This window comes from Dendronephthya gigantea, unplaced genomic scaffold (genome assembly GCF_004324835.1).
Source record: "Dendronephthya gigantea isolate DGI-Jeju-01 unplaced genomic scaffold, DenGig_1.0 000358F, whole genome shotgun sequence".
Classification (NCBI taxonomy): domain Eukaryota; kingdom Metazoa; phylum Cnidaria; class Anthozoa; order Malacalcyonacea; family Nephtheidae; genus Dendronephthya; species Dendronephthya gigantea.
The window spans coordinates 63,881-85,390 of record NW_021163368.1 but is presented as its reverse complement, the minus strand read 5'-3'; positions in this window follow the sequence as shown (position 1 = coordinate 85,390).

The following is a 21,510-nucleotide window of genomic DNA, read 5'->3' as shown; positions in this document are numbered from 1 at the left end:
AGCTAGATTCTGATCAGATTGGCACACAGGATATTAAGAATCAGGGGTATGATGTAGAAACTTTCCAATGGTTTTAAATAATTGCCTTTGGTCACTCCCATTATCTCTAACAATTTCAGAATAGTAACGAGTACGACTTTCCGATAATAGCTCACTGACACGGCGACATGGCTGACTGTCTTTTAGACGATCACAGGATTGTTTTGACTTACGCCATACCCGCTCGAGTTTCTTCTGATACGTTTTTCGTTTTTAATTTGTTCAGTGTACCAAGGTGCAGCTGGATGACTAATTATCTCTCTGGTGATAAGTGGTGCATGATGATCCAGAGTTCTGGACAGCTCTGAGTTGTATTGGTTGACTTTTTGCACTAATATCAGCCGTGTTCCAGTGATAATCGGAGATAGCCTAATGTCATTAAAGAATGAGTCCATATTGATTTGTTTAATTTTACGCGACTCCACGACCCTTCTCTGAAACAATGTTTTTTTAAAATTGAGTTCACATGTAACCGTGTAATGGTCAGATATAGATGGATCATGAACGTCAATAGATTGAACAATATTTCCCTCATGGCAAGACAAGATAAGGTCTAACGTGTGACCAGCAATGTGTGTTGGTTGTTGTACATGTTGTTCGAGATTAAAAGAATCAACAAGATTGAGAATTTTTGTTGTTGTTATATCCGACTTATCGTCACATGGAGGATTTTATATACGATTATTATTGTATTGGTGATGTAACACATTGATTTGCATACCCATCAGTTCGAAAGACTTAATGTGTGTGAACATGTTCGCCGAGTCCAGAGCTTGACTTTTAAAGTGTTATTGTATAATATACCAATGCCTCCCCATCTACCTTGTTGTCTCGAGATATGTTTAAAGAGTAGCCCTTCGGGGTGAAATTTCCAATAGATATAAGATCAAATTTGTCAGGGTAAAGCCAGGTTTTTGTAATCGCAAATATATCAAATTCATTCTCAACCACATAGTCTTTGACTAAATTGGCTTTGTTTCGAATAAACCGGCAGTTGAGAAGACCAAAAGAACAAAGCTGAGTAACAGCTGTATCAGGAGTGTTGGCAATTTTGAATGTAAAGGAATATTGATGAGATTGTTTCTCTTAATTAATATCATTTCTGCCATATATGTTTACAGGCTGATGATTTGCATGATGATAGTGATTGTATAGTGTCGCGGAGGTGTTTGCCAAGTAGGTATTATAGAAAATATTCCTATAGGTCATATGGAACAACCAACCTTTCTGTAGATTCAACTGCCCAAGCATGGAACTAAGCTCCTCAGGATTTTAGCGGGTCGAAACGTGTTCATCAAACGTGACTGCTTTCGATGTTGAGACATCTTATCCGACTGATTATTATCAAAAGATTGAGGACCAGGATTAGACTAAACATCCACACACATTGATAGATCCTTCTTAAAAGGCTTCGCAAATAGGACTAGACTAACAAATCAATGTTTCGTTTCTTTAGCAATCGCAAATGAGACTTTGTATTTAGATTCAAAACCAACTCGTTGTATGTTGACCCGACATCGAAAAGCAATATCTCTACAAATACTCAAGGTTATGCCATCCGCAGCCATTCCGTCCAAATCCATGAAATTAGCATTCTTAAATGCCATATTAATTGGTCGAGATGTACAAAACTCGTTAGATAAAATAAGTATCTTAAAAAAATATATAGAGCTACCGACCAACCGCCATATTGATCGTGAATTAAGCAGTATGGAAACACAATATTCATTTCCATACACGAAAAGGTGGTGATTCAATGATAACATCTCGTTACCAGCTTTAGATATTTTCTTTAAAAACTTGTTTAACGATTCGGATAGAAGCAAACGGGAACGAGAAGAAGAAGTTGTGAAATCATTGTAAGTGTGTTTATTTCTATTTAAACCCGACAACTTTACTTGTTCAGGGAAAGGCATGTTAGAGTTGTTTGCTAGTAAAAACTATGTACACACCTTGGTTGTGGTGGACAAAATATTGAATCATTGGTTATTTTTATTGTAGATCACTAGCTGCCTGTGAAGGAACACACAAAATTTTATTAGAATGCTTCAAAAACAGCTGGATTGAAGGTTTTCAAACTTAAATGATCTCCCCATGGCAAATCATTGTTCGAATCTTACCATAACCGTGTTTCATTATAAATTCGTGAAATAGATAAAGTAAATTAAATGAACATGGCCGTTCAGCACAATAACTTGTACTCAATTGGCGAAGACAATGGTCCCAAAGTGGTAAATCGATGGTTCGAATCCTACCATAGCCGTTTTTCATTATAAATTTCGTGAAAAGAAATGCAGTAAACTAAGTATAACCATGGCCATTCCCCACAAGATCTTGTAGGCCAGTAGCTAAGACAACTGTCTCCCAAGTGGTAAATCGATGGTTCAAAACCTGCTATGCCCTTTTTCATTATGAACTTCGTGAAAGGATAAAGTAAACTAAATAACCAAGACCATCCAGCACAAGACCTGGTGCTCTAGTGGCAAAGACGATGGTCTCCCAAGTGTTAAATCGATGGTTCGAATCCTACCATAACCGTTTTTCATTATGAACTTCGTGAAAAGGATAAATAAATTAAATAACCATAACCGTTCAGCACAAGATCTTGCAGTCTAGTGGCGAGGACCCAAGTGTTAAATCGATGGTTCGAATCCTACCGTAACAGTTTTTCATTATGAACTTTGTAAAAGATAAATAAATTAAGATAACCATAACCGTTCAGCGCAAGATCTTGTAGTCTAATGGCGAAGACAATCGTCTTCTAAGTAGTAAATCGATGGTGCGAATCCTGCCATGACCTTTTTTTTTATGAACTTCGTGAAAAGAATAAAGTAAATTAAATAACCATCGCCGCTCAGCACAAGACCTTGCAGTCTAATAGCTAAGACAACTGTCTCTTAAGTGGTAAATCGATGTTTCGAATCTTGCCAAAACTATTTTTTATTATAAACTTCGTGAAAGGATAAAGTAAACTAAATAACCATGGTCATCCAGCACAAGACCATGTGCTCTAGTGACGAAGACGATGGTCTCTCAAGTGTTAAAATCGATGGTTCGAATCCTACCATAACCGTTTTCATTATGAACTTCGTGAAAAGAATAAAGTAAATTAAGTAAGTATAACTGTTCAGCACAAGAACTTGCAGTCTAGTGGCGAGGACGATGGTCTCCCAAGTGGTAAATTGATTGTTCGAATCCTACCATAACCGTTTTTCATAATGAACTTCGTGAAAAGGATAAAGTAAACAAAATAACCAAGACCATCCAGCACAAGACCTTGTGCTCTAATGGCGAAGACGATGGTCTCCCAAGTGTTAAATCGATGGTTCGAATCCTACCGTAACCGTTTTTCTTGATGAACTTCGTGAAAAGGATAAATAAATTAAATAACCATAACCATTCAGCACAAGATCTTGCAGTCTAGTGGCGAAGAAAGCGATTCAAGCATTGTCAGATAAGTTTGAACACATGACTGCTGTTATATCACAAGTTCGGGATCTTATGGGTAAAAACGATGATAGCATTATACGAGAAACATCGCTTCTAGCTGCTGAATATACAAAGTTCCGTGTAGAACATTCAAATGAAGTGTTTGTTGGTGATGTAAATGAAGTAGATAGCGATAGTAAGGCTACAAATAGAAAACAATTAGCGAGCACTGAGCCATCGAAATCGCTAGGAATTGTGATTACGAGCAACAATGAGAATACCAACTTGTTGAGTGAAAATCCCGCTAGTTCGAACCAAGACCAGGCCTTAAGTCCCGAAAATAACAAAGATATTGTAATTATTGACAGTCCAGTTGAGACCAATAAACAAGCTGAAAATGACAAGTTAACGTATGCTAAAGCTGCCGGATCAAAGCCGGTCTTAAATCCCACAAATAGAAATGCTCTAAAACCACAACAACATTTTACCACTAAGCATAACAATAGTAGGATTAGTGCTGATGGTTTTGTAGGAGTAGAGCGTAGGCGAAACCAAACAAAGAGAATATTCCTATCTGAAATTGCAAGCAGCGTGAATGAAAAACATATCCAATCGTACCTCACGCAGCGAAATATAAATCCAACATTTATTTCGGTCTTTCCCAGTAAACGTGAGGAACGGTATCGGCCAAGGTACACATCCCCCCCGCTGATTTCCCTCTTCTACAGCAAAAAGATTTCTGGCCCAAATTTGTGAGTTGCCAATTATGGAAATCTAAAGAAGCTTTGCGAAAACCAATAAAGCAAAAGCTGTAAACCAAAAGCAAATCACCCCAAGGTGAAAACTCCTCAACTTCTGAATAATGGCTCAGATTTCAATTCGAATTTCTCCTAGCAATCGCGTAAATAAACGAAACAGACGCTGTCCTTATTCGAATCCTTCAAATTTGATTCATATTAAGAGATTGCCTGAACATTCCCTTTTGGTTAATACACGAAAGCAAGAATTTGTCCCGTCATTATTGTTGTCCAACACAATGTCGCTCGCTCCTAAACTTGATGAAATTGTGGAAACCATATTGACGTTAGACATTGACATTGCTATGTTTACAGAGACATGGTTAAAGGAATCAATACCAAATGAAGCAGTTAATATTCCTAATTATCAATTGTTGCGACGAGACCGAGTTCATAAATTACATGAGGTGTCGGTCTATACGTGAAGTCATCAATATTTTGTCGACAATTATTAGATATGCAAAGCAAAAATGTGGAAGTGTTGTGGGCTCTGCTACGTCCTTCTCGCTTACCTAGAGGGTTTCATCAACTTATAGTAGGTGTAGTTTATTGCCCAGAGTTTGGAGAATCTTTTTTTCACCACTAGGCTACGAGATCATGTGCTGAACGAGAATGAGTATTTAATTTGCTATATCTTTTTCACGAAGTTCATAATGAAAAACGGTTATGATAAGATTCGGACCATCGATTTACCATTTAGCAGACCACTGTCTTCACCACTAGACTACGAGATCATGTGTTTAACGCCTGATTATTTTATTTACTTTAACGTTTTCACGAAGGACATAATGAAAAACGGTTATGGTAAGATTCGAACTATCGATTTACCATTTGAGAGATCATTGTCGTCACCACTAGACAACGAGATCATGTGCTGAACAGCTATTTAATATTTGATTTACTTTAACCTTTTCACGAAGTTCATGATGATAAAACAGTTATGGTAAGATTCGAACCATCGATTTACCACTTTGGAGACCATTGTCTTCACCACTAGACTACAAGATCTTGTGCTAAAGTGTTATGATTATTTAATTTACTTTATTTTTTTCACGAAGTTCATAATGAAAAAATGGGTTGGTAAGATTCGAACCATCGATTTACCATTTGGCAGACTACTGTCTTCACCAATAGACTACGAGATATTGTGCTGAACGGCTATGATTTTTTGATTTATTTTAACGTTTTTGACAAAGGACATTATGCAAAAGGGTTATGGTAAGATTCGAACCATCGACTTATTTCGGAGACCATTGCCTTCACCACTAGACTACAAGATCATGTGCTGAAGGGCTATGATTATTTGATTTACTTTATCTTTTTCACGAAGTTCATAATGAAAAAACGGGTATGGTAAGATTCGAACCATCGATTTACCATTTAGGAGACCATTGTCTTCACCACTAGACTACGAGAACATGTGCTGAACAGCTATTTAATATTTGATTTACTTTAACCTTTTCACGAAGTTCATGATTATAAAACGGTCATTATAAGATTCAAACCATCGATTTACCACTTGGGAGACCATTGTCTTCACCACTTGACTATGAGATCATGTGCTGAGCGGTTATGAATATTTGATTTACTTTAATGTTTTTGACAAAGGTCATAATGAAAAAGGGTTATGGTAAGATTCGAACCATTTACTTACCACTTGGGAGACCATTGCCTTCACCACTAGACTTCAAGTTCATGTGCTAAAGGGCTATGATTTTTTAATTTACTCTATCTTTTTGACAAAGTTCATAATGAAAAAAAGGTTATGGTAAGATTCGAACCATCGATTTACCATTTGGGAGACTTCTGTCTTAACCACTAGACTACGAGATAATGTGCTGAACGGCTATGATTATTTGATTAGCTTTAACGTTTTTGACAAAGGACATAATGCAAAAGGGTTACGGTAAGATTCGAACCATCGACTTATCACTTCGGAGACCATTGCCTTCACCACTAGAGTACAAGTTCATGTGCTGAAGGGCTTTAATTATTTAATAAATAAAGTTCATAATGAAAAAACGGGTATGGTAAGATTCGAACCATCGATTTACCATTTGGGAGACCATTGTCTTCACCAAAAAACTACGAGAACACGTGCTGAACTGCTATAATATATTTGATTTACTTTAACTTTTCACGAAGTTCATGATGATAAAACGGTCATGGTAAGATTCGAACTATCGATTTACCACTTGGGAGACCATTGTCTTCACCGTACTAGACTATGAGATCTGTGCTGAGCGGCTATGAATATTTGATTTACTTTAACGCTTTTGACAAAGGACATAATGAAAAAGGGTTATGGTAAGATTCGAACCATCGACTTACCACTTGGGAGACCATTGCCTTCACCACTAGACTACAAGATCATGTGCTGAAGGGCTATGATTATTTAATTTACTTTATCTTTTTCACAAAGTTCATAATGAAAAAACGGTTATGGTAAGATTCGAACCATCGATTTACCACTTTGGAGACCATTGTCTTCACTACTAGACTAGAGATCATGTGCTGAACGCTATTAATATTTGATTTACTTTAACCTTTTCACAAGTTCATATGAAAAACGGTTATGGTAAGATTCGAACCATCGATTTACCATTTGGAGACCATTGTCTTCACCACTAGACTATGAAATGTGCTGAAGGCTATGAATATTTGATTTACTTTAACGTTTTTCAAAGTTCATAATGAAAAAGGTTATGGTAAGATTCGAACCATCGATTACCACTTGGGAGACCATTGCCTTCACCACTAGACTACAATCATGTGCTGAAGGGCTATGATTTTTAATTTACTTTAACGTTTTCACGAAGGACATAATGAAAAACGGTTATGGTAAGATTCGAACTATCGATTTACCACTTGGGAGACCATTGCCTTCACCACTAGACTACAAGATCATGTGCTGAAGGGCTATGATTATTAATTTACTTTACTTTTTCACGTTGTTCATAATGAAAAAACGGTTATGGTAAGATTCGAACCATCGATTTACCACTTTGGGAGACCATTGTTCTCACCACTAGACTACGAGATCAGTGCTGAACGCTATATATTTGATTTACTTTAACGTTTTCACGAAGTTCATAATGAAAAACGGTTATGGTAAGATTCGAATCGATTTACCACTTGGGAGACCATTGCCTTCACCACTAGACTATGAGATCATGTGCTGAAGCGCTATGAATATTTGATTTACTTTAACTTTTTGACAAATGACATAATGAAAAAGGGTTATGGTAAGGTTCGAACCATCGACTTACCACTTGGGAGACCATTGCCTTCACCACTAGACTACAAGATCAGGTGCTGAAGGGCTATGATTATTTAATATACTTTATCTTTTTCACGAAGTTCATAATGAAAAAACGGGTATGGTAAGATTCGAACCATCGATTTACCATTTGGGAGACCATTGTCTTCACCACTAGACTTCGAGAACATGTGCTGAGCAGCTATTTAATATTTGATTTACTTTAACCTTTTCACGAAGTTCATGATGATAAAACGGAGATCATGTACTGAGCGGTTATGAATATTTGATTTACTTTAATGTTTTTGACAAAGGTCATAATGAAAAAGGGTTATGGTAAGATTCGAACCATTTACTTACCACTTGGGAGACCATTGCCTTCACCACTAGACTTCAAGTTCATGTGCTGAAGGGCTATGATTTTTTAATTTACTCTATCTTTTTGACAAAGTTCATAATGAAAAAAAGGTTATGGTAAGATTCGAACCATCGATTTACCATTTGGGAGACTTCTGTCTTAACCACTAGACTACGAGATAATGTGCTGAACGGCTATGATTATTTGATTTGCTTTAACGTTTTTGACAAAGGACATAATGCAAAAGGGTTATGGTAAGATTCGAAACATCGACTTATCACTTCGGAGACCATTGCCTTCACCACTAGAGTACAAGTTCATGTGCTGAAGGGCTATGATTATTTAATAAATAAAGTTCATAATGAAAAAACGGGTATGGTAAGATTCGAACCATCGATTTACCATTTGGGAGACCATTGTCTTCACCACTAAACTACGAGAACACGTGCTGAACTGCTATAATATATTTGATTTACTTTAACTTTTTCACGAAGTTCATGATGATAAAACGGTCATGGTAAGATTCGAACTATCGATTTACCACTTGGGAGACCATTGTCTTCACCGTACTAGACTATGAGATCTTGTGCTGAGCGGCTATGAATATTTGATTTACTTTAACGCTTTTGACAAAGGACATAATGAAAAAGGGTTATGGTAAGATTCGAACCATTGACTTACCACTTGGGAGACCATTGCCTTCACCACTAGACTACAAAATCATGTGCTGAAGGGCTATGATTATTTAATTTACTTTATCTTTTTCACGAAGTTCATAATGAAAAAACGGTTATGGTAAGATTCTAACCATCGATTTACCATTTGAGAGACCATTGTCTTCACCACTAGACAACGAGATCATGTGCTGAACAGCTATTTAATATTTGATTTACTTTAACCTTTTCACGAAGTTCATGATGATAAAACAGTAATGGTAAGATTCGAACCATCGATTTACCACTTTGGAGACCATTGTCTTCACCACTTGACTATGAAATCATGTGCTGAGCGGCTATGAATATTTGATTTACTTTAACGCTTTTGACAAAGGACATAATGAAAAAGGGTTATGGTAAGATTCGAACCATCGACTTACCACTTGGGAGACCATTGCCTTCAGCACTAGACTACAAGTTCATGTTCTGAAGGGCTATGATTTTTTAATTTACTTTATCTTTTTCACAAAGTTCATAATGAAAAAACGGTTATGGTAAGATTCGAACCATCAACTTACCACCTGGGAGACCATTGTCCTCATCCCTAGGCTACAAGATCATTTGCTGAAGGGCTATGATTATCTAATTTGCTTTATCTTTTTCACGTTGTTCATAATGAAAAAACGGTTGTGGTAAGATTCGAACCATCGATTTACCATTTGGGAGACCATTGTCTTCACCCCTAAACTACGAGAACACGTGCTGAACTGCTTTAATATATTTGATTTACTTTAACCTTTTCACGAAGTTCATGATGATAAAACGGTCATGGTAAGAATCGAACTATCGATTTACCACTTGGGAGACCATTGTCTTCACCGTACTAGACTATGAGATCATGTGCTGAGCGGCTATGAATATTTGATTTACTTTAACGCTTTTGACAAATGACATAATGAAAAAGGGTTATGGTAAGGTTCGAACCATCGACTTACCACTTGGGAGACCATTGCCTTCACCACTAGACTACAAGATCAGGTGCTGAAGGGCTATGATTATTTAATATACTTTATCTTTTTCACGAAGTTCATAATGAAAAAACGGGTATGGTAAGATTCGAACCATCGATTTACCATTTGGGAGACCATTGTCTTCACCACTAGACTTCGAGAACATGTGCTGAGCAGCTATTTAATATTTGATTTACTTTAACCTTTTCACGAAGTTCATGATGATAAAACGGTCATGATAAGATTCGAACCATCGATTTGCCACTTTGGGAGACCATTGTCTTCACCACTAGACTACAAGATCAGGTGCTGAAGAGCTATGATTATTTAATTTACTTTATCTTTTTCACAAAGTTCGTAATGAAAAAACGGTTATGGTAAGATTCGAACCATCGATTTACCACTTTGGAGACCATTGTATTCACCACTAGACTATGAGATCATGTGCTGAGCGGCTATGAATATTTGATTTACTTTAACGTTTTTGACAAAGCACATAATGAAAAAGGGTTATGGTAAGATTCGAACCATCGACTTACCATTTGGGAGACCATTGCCTTCACCACTATACTACAAGATCATGTGCTGAAGGGCTATGATTATTTAATTTACTTTATCTTTTTCACAAAGTTCATAATGAAAAAACGGTTATGGTAAGATTCGAACCATCGATTTACCATTTGTGAGACCATTGTCGTAACCACTAGACTACGAGAACACGTGCTGAACAGTTATTTAATATTTGATTTACTTTAACCTTTTCACGAAGTTCATGATTATAAAACGGTCATTATAAGATTCAAACCATCGATTTACCACTTGGGAGACCATTGCCTTCACCACAAGACTATGAGATCATGTGCTGAGTGGCTATGAATATTTGATTTACTTTAACGTTTTTGATTAAGGACATAATGAAAAAGGGTTATGGTAAGATTCGAACCATTGACTTACCACTTGGGAGATTATTGCCTTCACCACTAGACCACGAGATCATGTGCTGAACGGCTAAGATCATTTGATTTACTTTAACGTTTTTGACAAAGGACATAATGAAAAAGGGTTATAGTAAGATTCGAACCATCGACTTACCACTTCGAAGACCATTGCCTTCACCACTAGACTACAAGATCTGGTGCTGAAGTGCTATGTTTATTTAATTAACTTTATCTTTTTCACGAAGTTCATAATGAAAAAACGGTTATGGTAAGATTCTAACCATCGATTTACCATTTGAGAGACCATTGTCTTCACCACTAGACAACGAGATCATGTGCTGAACAGCTATTTAATATTTGATTTACTTTAACCTTTTCACTAAGTTCATGATGATAAAACAGTTATGGTAAGATTCGAACCATCGATTTACCACTTTGGAGACCATTGTCTTCACCACTTGACTATGAGATCATGTGCTAAGCGGCTATGAATATTTGATTTACTTTAACGCTTTTGACAAAGGATATAATAAAAAAGAATTATAGTAAGATTCGAACCATCGACTTACCACTTGGGAGACCATTGTCTTCACCACTAGACTACAAGATCATGTGCTGAAGGGCTATGATTATTTAATATACTTTATCTTTTTCACGAAGTTCATAATGAAAAAACGGGTATGGTAAGATTCGAACCATCGATTTATCATTTGGGAGACCATTGTCTTCACCACTAGACTTCGAGAACATGTGCTGAGCAGCTATTTAATATTTGATTTACTTTAACCTTTTCACGAAGTTCATGATGATAAAACGGTCATGATAAGATTCGAACCATCGATTTGCCACTTTGGGAGACCATTGTCTTCACCACTAGACTATGACATCATGTGCTGAGCGGCTATGAATATTTGATTTACTTTAATGTTTTTGACAAAGGTCATAATGAAAAAGGGTTATGGTAAGATTCGAACCATTGACTTACCACTTGGGAGACCATTGCCTTCACCACTAGACTACAAGTTCATGTGCTGAAGGGCTATGATTTTTTAATTTACTCTATCTTTTTGACAAAGTTATTAATGAAAAAAAGGTTATGGTAAGATTCGAAGCATCGATTTACCATTTGGGAGACTTCTGTCTTAACCACTAGACTACGAGATAATGTGCTGAACGGCTATGATTATTTGATTTGCTTTAACGTTTTTGACAAAGGACATAATGCAAAAGGGTTACGGTAAGATTCGAACCATCGACTTATCACTTCGGAGACCATTGCCTTCACCACTAGAGTACAAGTTCATGTGCTGAAGGGCTATGATTATTTAATAAATAAAGTTCATAATGAAAAAACGGGTATGGTAAGATTCGAACCATCGATTTACCATTTGGGAGACCATTGTCTTCACCAAAAAACTACGAGAACACGTGCTGAACTGCTATGATATATTTGATTTACTTTAACCTTTTCACGAAGTTCATGATGATAAAACGGTCATGGTAAGATTCGAACTATCGATTTACCACTTGGGAGACCATTTCCTTCACCACTAGACTACAAGATCATGTGCTGAAGGGCTATGATTATTTAATTTACTTTATCTTTTTCACAAAGTTCATAATGAAAAACGGGTATGGTAAGATTCGAACCATCGATTTACCACTTTGGAGACCATTGTCAACCACTAGACGACGAGAACACGTGCTGAACAGTTATTTAATTTGATTTACTTTAACCTTTTCACGAAGTTCATGATTATAAAACGGTCATGATAAGATTCAAACCATCGATTTACCACTTGGGAGACCATTGCCTTCACCACAAGACTATGAGATCATGTGCTGAGTGGCTATGAATATTTGATTTACTTTAACGTTTTAAGGACATAATGAAAAGGGTTATGGTAAGATTCGAACCATCGACTTACCACTTGGAGATTATGCCTTCACCACTAGACACGAGATCATGTGCTGAACGGCTAAGATCATTTGATTTACTTTAACGTTTTTGACAAAGGACATAATGAAAAAGGGTTATAGTAAGATTCGAACCATCGACTTACCACTTCGAGACCATTGCCTTCACCACTAGACTACAAGATCTGTGCTGAAGTGCTATGTTATTTAATTTACTTTATCTTTTTCAGGAAGTTCATAATGAAAAAACGGTTATGGTAAGATTCTAACCATCGATTTACCACTTTGGAGACCATTGTCTTCACCACTGACTATGAGATCATGTGCTGAAGCGGCTATGAATATTTGATTTACTTTAACGCTTTTGACAAAGGATATAATAAAAAAGGGTTATGGTAAGATTCGAACCATCGACTTACCACTTGGGAGACCATTGTCTTCACAACTAGACTACAAGATCATGTGCTGAAGGGCATGATTATAATATACTTTATCTTTTCACGAAGTTCATAATGAAAAAACGGGTATGGTAAGATTCGAACCATCGATTTACCATTTGGGAGACCATTGTCTTCACCACTAGACTTCGAGAACATGTGCTGAGCAGGCTATTTAATATTTGATTTACTTTAACCTTTTCACGAAGTTCATGATATAAAACGGTCATGATAAGATTCAACCATCGATTTACCACTTGGGAGACCATTGCCTTCACCACAAGACTAGATCATGTGCTGAAGGCTATGAATTTGATTTACTTTAACGTTTTTGACAAAGGAATAATGAAAAGGGATATGGTAAGATTCGAACCATTGACTTACCACTTGGGAGATTATTGCCTTCACACTAGACCACGAGATCATGTGCTGAACGGCTAATTATTTGATACTTTAACGTTTTTGACAAAGGACATAATGAAAAAGGGTTATGGTAAGATTCGAACCATCGACTTACCACTTCGGAGACCTTGCCTTCACCACTAGACTACAAGATCTGTGCTGAAGGGCTATGTTATTTAATACTTTAACTTTCAAAGTTCATAATGAAAAAACGGTTATGGAAGATTCTAACCATCGATTTACCATTTGGAGACCATTGTCTTCACCACTTGACTATGAGATCATGTGCTAGCAGCGGCTATGAATATTTGATTACTTTAACGCTTTTGACAAAGGATATAATAAAAAAGGGTTATGGTAAGATTCGAACCATCGACTTACCACTTGGGAGACCATTGTCTTCACAACTAGACTACAAGATCATGTGCTGAAGGGCTATGATTATTTAATATACTTTATCTTTTTCACGAAGTTCATAATGAAAAAACGGGTATGGTAAGATTCGAACCATCGATTTACCATTTGGGAGACCATTGTCTTCACCACTAGACTTCGAGAACATGTGCTGAGCAGCTATTTAATATTTGATTTACTTTAACCTTTTCACGAAGTTCATGATTATAAAACGGTCATGATAAGATTCAAACCATCGATTTACCACTTGGGAGACCATTGCCTTCACCACAAGACTATGAGATCATGTGCTGAGTGGCTATGAATATTTGATTTACTTTAACGTTTTTGATTAAGGACATAATGAAACAGGGATATGGTAAGATTCGAACCATTGACTTACCACTTGGGAGATTATTGCCTTCACCACTAGACCACGAGATCATGTGCTGAACGGCTAAGATCATTTGATTTACTTTAACGTTTTTGACAAAGGACATAATGAAAAAGGGTGATAGTAAGATTCGAACCATCGACTTACCACTTCGAAGACCATTGCCTTCACCACTAGACTACAAGATCTGGTGCTGAAGTGCTATGTTTATTTAATTTACTTTTCTTCAGGAAGTTCATAATGAAAAAACGGTTATGGTAAGATTCTAACCATCGATTTACCACTTTGGAGACCATTGTCTTCACCACTTGACTATGAGATCATGTGCTAAGCGGCTATGAATATTTGATTTACTTTAACGCTTTTGACAAAGGATATAATAAAAAAGGGTTATGGTAAGATTCGAACCATCGACTTACCACTTGGGAGACCATTGTCTTCACAACTAGACTACAAGATCATGTGCTGAAGGGCTATGATTATTTAATATACTTTATCTTTTTCACGAAGTTCATAATGAAAAAACGGGTATGGTAAGATTCGAACCATCGATTTACCATTTGGGAGACCATTGTCTTCACCACTAGACTTCGAGAACATGTGCTGAGCAGCTATTTAATATTTGATTTACTTTAACCTTTTCACGAAGTTCATGATTATAAAACGGTCATGATAAGATTCAAACCATCGATTTACCACTTGGGAGACCATTGCCTTCACCACTAGACTATGAGATCATGTGCTGAGTGGCTATGAATATTTGATTTACTTTAACGTTTTTGATTAAGGACATAATGAAAAAGGGTTATGGTAAGATTCGAACCATTGACTTACCATTTGGGAATTTATTGCCTTCACCACTAGACCACGAGATCATGTGCTGAACGGCTAAGATCATTTGATTTACTTTAAAGTTTTTGACAAAGGACATAATGAAAAAGGGTTATAGTAAGATTCGAACCATCGACTTACCACTTCGAAGACCATTGCCTTCACCACTAGACTACAAAATCTGGTGCTGAAGTGCTATGATTATTTAATTTACTTTATCTTTTTCACAAAGTTCATAATGAAAAAACAGTTATGGTAAGATTCTAACCATCGATTTACCATTTGAGAGACCATTGTCTTCACCACTAGACAACGAGATCATGTGCTGAACAGCTATTTAATATTTGATTTACTTTAACCTTTTCACGAAGTTCATGATTATAAAACAGTTATGGTAAGATTCGAACCATCGATTTACCACTTTGGAGACCATTGTCTTCACCACTTGACTATGAGAACATGTGCTGAGCGGCTATGAATATTTGATTTACTTTAACGCTTTTGACAAAGGACATAATGAAAAAGGGTTATGGTAAGATTCGAACCATCGACTTACTACTTGGGAGACATTGCCTTCAGCACTAGACTACAAGATCATGTGCTGAAGGGTTATGATTATTTAATTTACTTTATCTTTTTCACGAAGTTCATAATGAAAAAACAGTTATGGTAAGATTTAACCATCGATTTACCATTTGAGAGACCATTGTCTTCACCACTAGACAACGAGATCATGTGCTGAACAGCTATTTAATATTTGATTTACTTTAACCTTTTCACGAAGTTCATGATTATAAAACAGTTATGGTAAGATTCGAACCATCGATTTACCACTTTGGAGACCATTGTCTTCACCACTTGACTATGAGAACATGTGCTGAGCGGCTATGAATATTTGATTTACTTTAACGCTTTTGACAAAGGACATAATGAAAAAGGGTTATGGTAAGATTCGAACCATCGACTTACTACTTGGGAGACCATTGCCTTCAGCACTAGACTACAAGATCATGTGCTGAAGGGTTATGATTATTTAATTTACTTTATCTTTTTCACGAAGTTCATAATGAAAAAACAGTTATGGTAAGATTCTAACCATCGATTTACCATTTGAGAGACCATTGTCTTCACCACTAGACAACGAGATCATGTGCTGAACAGCTATTTAATATTTGATTTACTTTAACCTTTTCACGAAGTTCATGATTATAAAACAGTTATGGTAAGATTCGAACCATCGATTTACCACTTTGGAGACCATTGTCTTCACCACTTGACTATGAGAACATGTGCTGAGCGGCTATGAATATTTGATTTACTTTAACGCTTTTGACAAAGGACATAATGAAAAAGGGTTATGGTAAGATTCGAACCATCGACTTACTACTTGGGAGACCATTGCCTTCAGCACTAGACTACAAGATCATGTGCTGAAGGGTTATGATTATTTAATTTACTTTATCTTTTTCAAAAAGTTCATAATGAAAAAACGGGTATGGTAAGATTCGAACCATCGATTTACCATTTGGGAGACCATTGTCTTCACCACTAAACTACGAGAACACGTGCTGAACTGCTATAATATATTTGATTTACTTTAACCTTTTCACGAAGTTCATGATGATAAAACGGTCATGGTAAGATTCGAACTATCGATTTACCACTTGGAAGACCATTGTCTTCACCGTACTAGACTATGAGATCATGTGCTGAGCGGCTATGAATATTTGATTTACTTTAACGCTTTTGACAAAGGACATAATGAAAAAGGGTTATGGTAAGGTTCGAACCATCGACTTACCACTTGGGAGACCATTGCCTTCACCACTAGACTACAAGATCATGTGCTGAAGGGCTATGATTATTTAATTTACTTTATCTTTTTCACAAAGTTCGTATGAAAAAACGGTTAGGTAAGATTCGAACCATCGATTTACCATTTGTGAGACCATTGTCGTAACCACTAGACTACGAGAACACGTGCTGAACAGTTATTTATATTTGATTTACTTAACCTTTTTCACGAAGTTCTTGATTATAAAACGGTCATTATAAGATTCAAACCATCGATTTACCACTTGGGAGACCATTGCCTTCACCATTAGACTATGAGATCATGTGCTGAGTGGCTATGAATATTTGATTTACTTTAACGTTTTTGATTAAGGACATAATGAAAAAGGGTTATGGTAAGATTCGAACCATTGACTTACCACTTGGGAAATTATTGCCTTCACCACTTGACCACGAGATCATGTGCTGAACGGCTAAGATCATTTGATTTACTTTAACGTTTTTGACAAAGACATAATGAAAAAGGGTTATGGTAAGATTCGAACCATCGACTTACCACTTCGAAGACCATTGCCTTCACCACTAGACTACAAAATCTGGTGCTGAAGTGCTATGATTATTTAATTTACTTTATCTTTTTTACGAAGTTCATAATGAAAAAACAGTTATGGTAAGATTCTAACCATCGATTTACCATTTGAGAGACCATTGTCTTCACCACTAGACAACCGAGATCATGTGCTGAACAGCTATTTAATATTGATTTACTTTAACCTTTTCACGAAGTTCATGATGATAAAACGTTATGGTAAGATTCGAACCATCGATTTACCACTTTGGAGACCATTGTCTTCACCACTTGACTATGAGAACATGTGCTGAGCGGCTATGAATATTTGATTTACTTTAACGCTTTTGACAAAGAACATAATGAAAAAGGGTTATGGTAAGATTCGAACCATCGACTTACCACTTGGGAGACCATTGCCTTCAGCACTAGACTACAAGATAATTTGCTGAAGGGCTATGATTATTTAATTTACTTTATCTTTTTCAAAAAGTTCATAATGAAAAAACGGTTATGGTAAGATTCGAACCATCGACTTACCACTTGGGAGACCATTGTCCTCATCCCTAGGCTACAAGATCATTTGCTGTAGGGCTATGATTATCTAATTTGCTTTATCTTTTTCACGTTGTTCATAATGAAAAAACGGTTGTGGTAAGATTCGAATCATCGATTTACCATTTGGAAGACCATTGCCTTCACCACAAGACTACAACATCATGTGCTGAAGGGCTATGAATATTTGATTTACTTTATCTTTTTCACGAAGTTCATAATGAAAAAACGGGTATGGTAAGATTCGAACCATCGATTTACCATTTGGGAGACCATTGTCTTCACCACTAGACTTCGAGAACATGTGCTGAGCAGCTATTTAATATTGATTTACTTTAACCTTTTCACGAAGTTCATGATGATAAAACGGTCATGATAAGATTCGAACCATCGATTTGCCACTTTGGGAGACCATTGTCTTCACCACTAGACTATGACATCATGTGCTGAGCGGCTATGAATATTTGATTTACTTTAATGTTTTTGACAAAGGTCATAATGAAAAAGGGTTATGGTAAGATTCGAACCATGATTACCACTTGGGAGACCATTGCCTTCACCACTAGACTACAAGTTCATGTGCTGAAGGGCTATGATTTTTTAATTTACTCTATCTTTTTGACAAAGTTAATAATGAAAAAAGGTTATGGTAAGATTCGAACCATCGATTTACCATTTGGGAGACTTCTGTCTTAACCACTAGACTACGAGATAATGTGCTGAACGGCTATGAATATTTGATTAGCTTTAACGTTTTTGACAAAGGACATAATGCAAAAGGGTTACGGTAAGATTCGAACCATTGACTTATCACTTCGGAGATCATTGCCTTCACCACTAGAGTACAAGTTCATGTGCTGAAGGGCTATGATTATTTAATAAATAAAGTTCATAATGAAAAAACGGGTATGGTAAGATTCGAACCAACGATTTACCATTTTGGAGACCATTGTCTTCACAATAACTACGAGAACACGTGCTGAACTGCTATGATATATTTGATTTACTTTAACCTTTTCACGAAGTTCATGATGATAAAACGGTCATGGTAAGATTCGAACTATCGATTTACCACTTGGGAGACCATTGTCTTCACCACTTGACTATGAGATCATGTGCTGAGCGGCTATGAATATTTGATTTACTTTAACGTTTTTGACAAAGCACATAATGAAAAAGGGTTATGGTAAGATCCGACCATCGACTTACCATTTGGGAGACCATTGCCTTCACCACTATACTACAAGATCATGTGCTGAAGGGCTATGATTATTTGATTTACTTTAACCTTTTCACGAAGTTCATGATTATAACCATCGATTCGAACCATCGATTTACCACTTTGGAGACCATTGTATTCACCACTAGACTATGAGATCATGTGCTGAGCGGCTATGAATATTTGATTTACTTTAACGTTTTTGACAAAGCACATAATGAAAAAGGGTTATGGTAAGATTCGAACCATCGACTTACCATTTAAGAGATCATTGCCTTCACCACTATTCTACAAGATCATGTGCTGAAGGGCTATGATTATTTAATTTACTTTATCTTTTTCACAAAGTTCATAATGAAAAAACGGTTATGGTAAGATTCGAACCATCGATTTACCATTTGTGAGACCATTGTCGTAACAACTAGACTACGAGAACATGTGCTGAACAGTTATTTAATATTTGATTTACTTTAACCTTTTCACGAAGTTCATGATTATAAAACGGTCATTATAAGATTCGAACCATCGATTTACCACTTGGGAGACATTGCCTTCACCACTAGACCACGAGATAGTGCTGAACGGCTAAGATCATTTGATTTACTTTAACGTTTTTGACAAAGGATATAATGAAAAAAGGGTTATGGTAAGATTCGAACCATCGACTTACCACTTCGAAGACCATTGCCTTCACCACTAGACTACAAGATCTGGTGCTGAAGTGCTATGATTATTTAATTTACTTTATCTTTTTCACGAAGTTCATAATGAAAAAACGGTTATGGTAAGATTCTAACATGATTTACCATTTGAGAGACCTTGTCTTCACACTAGACAACCAGATCATGTGCTGAACAGTATTTAATATTTGATTTACTTTAACCTTTCACGAAGTTCATGATGATAAACAGTTATGGTAAGATTCGAACCATCGATTTACCACTTGGAGACCATTGTCTTCACCACTTGACTATGAGATCATGTGCTTAGCGGCTATGAATATTTGATTTACTTTAACGCTTTTGACAAAGGACATAATGAAAAAGGGTTATGGTAAGATTCGAACCACCGACTTACCACTTGGGGACCATTGCTTCACCACTAGACTACAAGATCATGTGCTGAAGAGCTATGATTATTTAATATACTTTATCTTTTTACGAAGTTCATAATGAAAAACGGGTATGGTAAGATTTGACCATCGATTTACCATTTGGAGACCATTGTCTTCACCACTAGACTTCGAGAACATGTGCTGAACAGCTATTTAATATTGATTTACTTTAACCTTTTCACGAAGTTCATGATGATAAAACAGCTTGGTAAGATTCGAACCATCGATTACCACTTTGGAGACCATTGTCTTCACCAATTGACTATGAGATCATGTGCTGAGCGGCTATGAATATTTGATTTACTTTAACGCTTTTGGCAAAGGACATAATGAAAAGGGTTATGGTAAGATTCGAATACTGACTTACCACTTGGGAGACCATTGCCTTCACCACTAGACTACAAGATCATTGCTGAAGAGCTATGATTATTAATATACTTTACTTTTTCACGAAGTTCATAATGAAAAAACGGGTATGGTAAGATGAACCATCGATTTACCATTTGGGAGACCATTTCTTCACCACTAGACTTCGAGAACATGTGCTGAACAGCTATTTAATATTTGATTTACTTTAACCTTTTAACGAAGTTCATGATGATAAAACGGTCATGATAAGATTCGAACCACGATTTGCCACTTTGGGAGACCATTGTCTTCACCATAAATATGACATCATGTGCTGAGTAGCTATGAATATTTGATTTATTTTAACGTTTTTGACAAAGGACATAATGAAAAAGGGTTATGGTAAGATTCGAACCATCGACTTACCACTTGGGAGACCATTGCCTTTAGCACTAGACTACAAGATCATGTGCTGAAGGGCTATGATTATTTAATTTACTTTATCTTTTTCACAAAGTTCATAATGAAAAAACGGTTATAATAAGATTCGAACCATCGACTTACCACTTAGGAGACCATTGTCTCACCCTAGGCTACAAGATCATTTGCTGAAGGGCTATGATTATCTAATTGCTTTATCTTTTTTCACGTTGTTCATAATGAAAAACGGTTGTGGTAAGATTGAATCATCAATTTACCATTTGGAAGTTCACTGCCTTCACCACTAGACTACAAGATCATGTGCTTAACGGCTAGGATTATTTCATTTTCTTTATCTTTTTCACGAAGTTCATAATGAAAAAACGGTTATAGTAAGATTCGAACCAGATTCGGACGTTCCTGGACTCGAATCCTAAGTTTAAAATGGAGAGCATTGCGTCACCACTAGACCAGCAGAACCTCAGGAGTGTCACTACTGTTTTATTTTTACCTATTTTTATTTAAACAACCTTTTTTCGAAGGATTTTACGTAAGTTTAAATACGTTTGCTTGGATGATGATGATTTCTATTTTGTCTAAAACGCACAAACGTGAATCTTATTCGTAACTTT